The 7,562-nt window shown below is 44.4% G+C and overlaps 1 long non-coding RNA gene across 1 annotated transcript in view; it reads left to right on the top strand.

Moving 5' to 3' along the window:
* LOC112550548 overlaps positions 1 to 4,069 on the top strand; it is a 12,802-nt gene extending 8,733 nt beyond the window's left edge. The window contains exon 3 of the long non-coding RNA XR_003094445.1: positions 4,022 to 4,069. This is a non-coding gene — a long non-coding RNA (uncharacterized LOC112550548). The remainder of the gene's footprint in view (positions 1 to 4,021) is intronic.
* The last annotated feature ends 3,493 nt before the right edge of the window (positions 4,070 to 7,562 follow it).

Genomic DNA, 7,562 nt, shown 5'->3' on the forward strand with positions numbered 1-7,562 from the left:
TGTGGAAGTGGCTGGCTGTAGATGACCCTCTAAAGCATTCTCCTCCCCAGGCAGCAGCAGGCAAGATTGCAAACCCTTTATACTCAGTCACTTAAATGGCTTGGCCTGATTCACATTATTATAGTACTCCATCTTTACACCAATGTAGCATGAAATCCAGGGAGTTACACTGCTGTAATGCTGTGAGGAGTCAGGCCCCTGACTTTCAAAATAAATCATTTAAGAGAAATATCACACAGAAAAGGTGAGCTAGAGAAATGTAAGAAATGAAGATAGTAGGCACCTCTAGACACTAGTTCAGCTCAGGGGTCTAGATACTGTAGGTGAAAAAAGGGAAGCAAAAGTGAAGCTGGGAGACCACGATTCTCTCTCCTGGCTATGTTACTTAGCACTTGGTTGATCTGAGCAAGCCACTTATCTGCCTCAATTTCCTTATCAGCAACAACAGAATAGTCTTTATTTTGCACGTTTGCTGAGCACCTTCTCGCATTTCGGCTACAGAGTGAAGAGAAATAATAGCGCTATGTGCTTTATAGCACCTTCCATCTGGGGACTACACTGACAATGTCATCTACTTTACACTGCTTGCCATCCAGTGTTGCCATCTCTCCAGCAGCTGATGACAGTGAGTTGGCTTCATGTAAACATGGCCACACACTTTCCCATTTATCTGCCTTAAAGATTTATGCTGCTGGCCAAAGCCATAGTACTGGAGTATCTTCCACACAAAGCTGATATAAATTACCAAGCCCCAAATGGGCATCATAGAGTCTCTGGCAACAAATACCTTTGTGCTAGACGATGCATTTCAGCAGGTCTCTCATGAGCACTCAGTTTCAGTACAGGAAAGTTTGCTCCTGCCACCTCTGTCAGGTGTTGAAAACGGCTTGACAAGAGAAGCCGGAGGACCAGCTGTTGATGGGCCCCAACGTGACTGAGGTCTGAAGGCACTATTGCAGTATTAGAAAAATAATAATAAAGCTTCAAGACAGATCCAAATTGCTTCCTTCTGCTCATGCATTAAAAGAGCCTCTAACTACTAGGTTTCAGATTCAGATCTGCATGAGCAACAGGAATATGTCTCATTAGGAAAAAAAACCAACCTGTTTATATTGAAGAGACTATAAAGTTGATGCGTCTGGGATGGATTCCAGCCTCTGAGCAGCCAGCCAGCCCTCCCCAGGAGGGGGTATGCCTCTATTGGCAACAGTTAAAGGAACATGTCTTGTTCTTTGGGGCTGATCTCAGGAATACAAGCACACCTCTCCTATACTGTTCATGCTGTATCATCAAAAAATCTATTAGACATCCCAAAATGGAATATGGTCTCATCTATAGTCTGTCCCATACTGGGGAGACCTGCTACAGATATGGTAAGGGGGACCACTGAAGTTAAATCCAGTTCAGTGCTGTGGCATAACTAGGACCAAAGAGTAGCCTTTAAGTACAACAGGCTCAATGCCATGAACAACAGTTCATGCCTCATTCTGGGCATGAACATGGATAGCTGTGCCTTGGGACTAGCATGCTGTAAGGCTGATGGGATATGTATTTACTTAAAGGGACGGCAGAGGAGCAGTGCGGGAAATGATCACCATGAAAAAGAGATTGCAGTGCTTAAACTGAGCAGGCTGCGTCCTGCTTTGCCTGCAAAGCCAAAGCTGTTATCCCCAGTGCTTCAAATTAATCCTCATACTGCTCACATTAAACTGATCCATATCCTAACCCTTGACTATCGTAAATAACTCTTGTCCTTCTGCTTGCCAGAACTATTAAATAGCTGTCAGTTACCATATTTATGAGAGCCAGAATCTCTCCAACAGAGCTTTTAACAGGTGTAATACTCTTCACCTGGCATGTTATTTGTGAAGGAATCTTTCACATCTCAATTTCTGGTCTGAATCCAGGATACGGTGATAGTGACTGACAGTCCTCACTCCACTCCACATACCAGGAACTGGATTCTTTTACTATAAACTGGTATGAAACAGGAGATGTAACTATGAAATTAGCTCAGAATCCAGACCCTGCACAAGTGTAATATAAGGTGTTTTCATAAATGATGGAGGTGGTTAGGTCATGGGCTGATGGAAAGAATTCAAGTTATTGTACTGACTATTTTAAATATTCAACTGTGGACATGTCTACACATCCATTTACACTGTCTTAAATTTACTGCGCAGTAAGCAGGAATAGGCCAGTGTCTACACATGCAGGTATGAAAGTGCATTAATGCTGGGTTTGGTCTGACTTGGGACTAAAGTTAGTTCCAATTCAGTCCACACACAGTGTTACCACACAGCATGAACAACATGTGCCCCTGGCAGTTGTGGGGGTACTGCGCTGACAGCGGCAGGAGGGGCAGCGAGCACCACAGATGCCACTGGCAGTATCAGCGGCAGGGGGGAGGGGTGGAGAGCAGCAACTGCCCACAGGTGCTGCCAGCCTTTTCGTAGGGGGTGCACCACCATGCTCAGGGGGGTGCACATGCACCCACGTGCACTCCCTACGCATCACCAAAGCTGAGTAGTAAGGCATCTACATGTGCATTACTGTGCAGTAACAAATCAGGCATAAATTTAATACCTGCATGATGTATCAAATTTAAGTTCAAGTCAACGTAAGTCATCATATTTACTGTGTAATATAGGCATGCATGTGTAGACATGTGCCCGTACTGCACAGTAATTTTGGTTACAGTGCAGTAAATGCACACATGTCGACACGTCCTGTTAAACCTAAGCAAGAAACACAAAACCCCAAAGAAACCACTGAAAGCAGAACTGCTTTTAAAGTTATCCCAATTGTTGCCTCCTCTGTTCTTTTCCCTCCACCCCTTCAATAGAAGGATGTTCTTAAGCACACCCCACCCACATCCTCCCATGCCAGGCACAGTTAGAATCTGTGGTCTATCTAGTCCAGCATCCTGTCTGATCTTGACAAACTGCCTCAGAGAAAAGGTCCCATGAGGCAGATATAACCTGTCTCCAGAGAAACAACTCCTTGTCTTTAAGTCCTAAATTGGTGGGTTTGTCTCCCTTTCCAAATCTCTTGGATGGCTTTTTTCCCCTCGTTTATGGCTATTTTTAAGCATCTCAGTCTCCAGTTAAGCCCCACAGCAATGAGTTCCACCAGTCAAACTGTGAATTGCCACAGGCTCCTCTCCCCACTCCACAGCCTGCTTGTCTGTTTCATTCCCAAGTGATTTTGGACATGGGGTTCAATAAATTCAAGCATTTTGAAATTTTGATGAGAAGAAAACTCTGAAACATGAGAATTTTGTCCCTATTTTTCAATCAGGTCTGATTTCAGACAGGGAGACTGCAATTCAACCAATGCAAATTTTCCAAATGCACAAATATGACTGTTATTGACGTGAAAATTTGACTAATATAAAAAGCATGGTGAGGAAGGAACTTCAAAGGAGAAAACTCCCCATTCAAAAGAAATTGGATCAAATGTAAAGGAAAGGATTCAAGGACTGTGTCTACTAGATGAGGTTTGCAATATTAACCATTCAACAGGGCTTTCCCTTTTCAGTCTCACAGTCCTACCAGTAATTTTCTTTCTTGTTTTGGTGCTTCTCCCACTTCTCTTGCATATATAAATACTGCTAATTTCTTGTTTCAGCTGAAGGGAGTAAGAAGCTGCGCAGGCATCTTTGTTGCTGGGAAACAGTTCACAAATCCTGGCTGGATGAGCCAAGTAGAACACAGGATTGATAGTAAATAATTAGCATACACTTATGTGGTTACTGAGAAATAGCTTCAGCATGATCACACAAATCTCTACACTCTGATTGGCTGACCAGTTATTAGCCAGTCACAGTACAGACATTTATCTTATGTACCATTATTTAGAATTATCCATACAACGATTATGCAAATCAAACCACCAAACCAATAAGCAAGCAGGAAATGGCACTCTATTTCACTGTAATGCTTTAAATAGTCCAAATGGAGAATTTTTAAATTTAATTTGGGCTTTCACTACTGATTCTGTGTTTCCTTTTTATCCATAGCTGTCATCCCAATCTTTTCTCCAATGCCCAATGAAGGGTGTTTGGGCCCAAAAGCTTGCAATTCAAGAATTTTTTTTTGCAAAAATCTTGGTCTAATAAAAGATATCACCTCTACTACAAGTCCTGATTGCCTTTTCCTCTAGACCAATATGGCTACAACCTGGATACCTAACACATGGAAGAGATCAAATTTTAGCCTATTTTTTTAAAAAGAAATCTTCACATTTTCCCAAGCAGGAAGCAACTGTGACCACCTGAAACCTGAGATCCTGCTCCTGCCTTTGATTCAAGGTAATTTGCATCATCATAGATCCACACAGGAGGTGAGAGGCTTCATATCAGCTATGAACTGACTGCCCAAAGGAGTTTTCCATCTATTGATTCCTCTGTAAAATCCTATGAAATATGAACTTTCATTTCTACCCAGGAGAACTTCTACAATCTTTTCTCCAATGCCTGATGATGGGTGTTTGTGCCCCAAACCTTGCAATAAAAGATATTTTTTTGCAAAAATCTTGTTGGTCTAATAAAAGATATCATCTCCACTATGAGTCCTGATTGCCTTTTCCTCTAGACCAATATGGTTACAACCTGGATACCTAAAAACAAACCAACAACTTTCACTTTGATCAGTTTCACATCCCATCTTGAATGTGTTCAAAGTGTTCAAAGTCCAGTGATGAACTATAATCTTTATAGAACAACAAAAGCCAAGCACCAACGAAAAATCATTTTCAATTGGGACTCCTTATTTTAGATTCCACAAAGTATGTTTCAGTAATATTAGTGTTAAGCTTCTGCACCATTGGCTTTTGAACATAACCTATATAACAATGTCTGGGTTTGCATGATGGCTGAGATCAGGAAACAAGATCAAATGCTGGCTTAAGCACAACCTGCCTAGAGAAATTCATTAGTTCAGTCACAGAGTATACAGCAGAATTCAGTAAAATTCTAGATGATTTGTAAACTTCTTGTATTGTTAAACAAAACACAGGCTATTTCTACTCACATAAATGTGCTTGTCACTTTTCCATCCTTCATCAGTTCACAATGTTCTGAGCACTTTGAAATTCCTGAACCTGTGTAGTTCAGGAAGCTCCTAATGCCCTCAACACAGCTCTTCTGTAAAGCATCTTTAAGTCAGGATGAACTGTTGCCTCCAGGTTACCTTTACCCACACACTTTTTAGTTAAGGGTCTTCTCCCCACCACCTGGAGCTGGCGAGGCATTTGTTTAGGAACCTCAGATCAGAACACAGGCTTGAACATTCAGCTCTGAAAAGCCCCATTTCATCTAGGCAGTCCTTGTCTATGCTGACTGCCCAAGAGCAGCTTTCTAAAAATTCTCCTAGAAGACTTGTTCAGGATCACAAGGAAGTTCAGCAATCAGTGAAAGAACCTAGATTCCCTGACCTTTGGTCCTCCACTCAACAAAAAACCCTACTCCTTTTTGCCAAGGTTGTATTTCCTCTGGGATTCAATATCCTTCTGCAATTAAGCCCACAGGTGTCCAGGTTCAGGATTATACCATGACAGCAGACCTTACAGACAGGAGATCACACCCTCCTCAGGGCAGCCATTGCCCGTGCTGTTTCTGCTCAGGTTGACAGTCAGATTCTTACCTGCCATTGCAATCAGGCCTTATGCAATACTTGACAGTTTTATCTGCCTACATTCCAAGTAGCAGCTGCCTCCCTGAATGAACGTCTCCCGAAATAGCATCCCATAGTACTTATGTGCCAAATGGTAAATTACCTATTGCCAGCTTGCCCTGCAATCAAAGGTAGATACCATTGCTTCTACCTGACCAACAATGCTATTCCTGTTGCGTAAATGCCAAGACTAAGCTTTTTAAGTATGGTCAGGGGCCTGAAATTGCCTGCTAAGACAGGCTGTGATTTTGCAAGTAGCAGGGTGATCTTTCCCCAGCAAGACTTAGTGCAAAACACTGGTGTGTAGCCTACCGAGAGCAGATGGGATTTCTGCTGCTTGTTTTTTGTGAAACCTCTACTCTTCACTTCGTATTTTCTCCTTCCTCAGTAAATTGACTGCTGAGAGACAACCTTCAGACAGGACTCTGTATTAGCAGTTCATTAAAGGAAGAACCAAACAAGCCAGATATCTAGATATTGATGCCTAGAAAATGATATTTAGAGATTTGCTTTTAAGAATTAGCTTGTAGGTACAGTAGATTCTGTATTAGAACAATAGTCCAGGGGAATGGCAACGATTAATTGTAGAGTTGCACTGATACATCTTGTGCGGGCCGGCTCCCGGTCCTGTCCCCGCCGGGTGCGAGCCGGGCCCGTCTGTGTGCACGCGGGCTGTGGCCGGCAGCCCGGGCACGCGGGGCCAGAGAAAAGTCGCGGGGTGGAGTAGTACGCTCGAGCTAGAATCAGTCACAGAGGCGTAATGGTTGATTGAAAAGATTATTTACTTACACCGGAGATGGTCGCGGTGCAGGCTGGACAGTTTCCCAGGTACAGCTCCGCTTCAATCCTCGTTGGAGGACTCTAAAACTTGGTTCCCAGGATCCTCAGAGTGGTTCAGACTCCGTGGTGTCGATAACTGGGTTCTGTTCCCAGGATCCCTGGAGCGGTTAAAACTCCGTGGTGTCGATAACTGGGTTCTAGGGTAGGGATTCGTCTGGGCTGCGATTGGTGACGGGGAGAGGCTAGAGGCCGTCGGTAAGTGGTGCCCCGGAGTTTGCTAGGCTCTGGGGGTTCGGCAATTGGAGCCTCTATCGCCTTCTTAAGAAAGACGCGCTGGGTTCGAAAGGACCCACAGCGCTTAGAGATCCGTCTCTCCATCTCTCTCCATCTTTCTCTCCAACTTGGGCGGAAACCACCCAAGCCTTTTGTACGGCTAGCAAGCCAATAGCTAGCCGCCACGTGTGCCTAAATTAAGACCGGCCAATAATGTGGCTCAAATCTCAATACAAATGGCGGGAAAACTCCTTTGCAGCGTGCATCACTAAATGCAAGAGTAATGCACAATGCAAAGAAGGCTACAGAACGACGGGAAACACTTTTCTGCACGCGGGTTCTCCATAACAACAGAACACTCCGTCGTGCAAAAGAGCTCCAATTCGGCGGGAACATAATTTAGCGGTGCCGAAGCACACACAATTAAAAAATCCACAACTTTGGGTTGTGACACATCTGTCCTATATTAGATCGGCACCAATATAAGCAAAATTGACAGTATCAGCAGTTGGCTTTTTTTGGCTGATGTGACTGATAATGCTGTTGATAAATGCCCTGTGCATGCACCCAGCCGCAGTGCAGCATGCAGGCAGCAAGGAGCGCAACCCAGCGGTATAGAGAGGCAGCATCCAGCGGGTACATCTGGAGTGGGGGGAGGCAGATCAAGGCCCCTGTGGTGAAGGAAGGAGTGGCGCTGGAACTGGGGTACATCCTGCCCAGCCAGGGTGGGGCAGGGTGGGGTGTGGGATAGAGCCCTGAGCAGCTCGTCCAGGGGGTGTGGGGAGCAGGGGCAGGAGCTACCGTCACTGCATGCACCCTGGGAGGGCATGGGGG

Source organism: Alligator sinensis, unplaced genomic scaffold, assembly GCF_000455745.1.
Source record: "Alligator sinensis unplaced genomic scaffold, ASM45574v1 scaffold471_2, whole genome shotgun sequence".
Classification (NCBI taxonomy): Eukaryota; Metazoa; Chordata; order Crocodylia; family Alligatoridae; genus Alligator; species Alligator sinensis.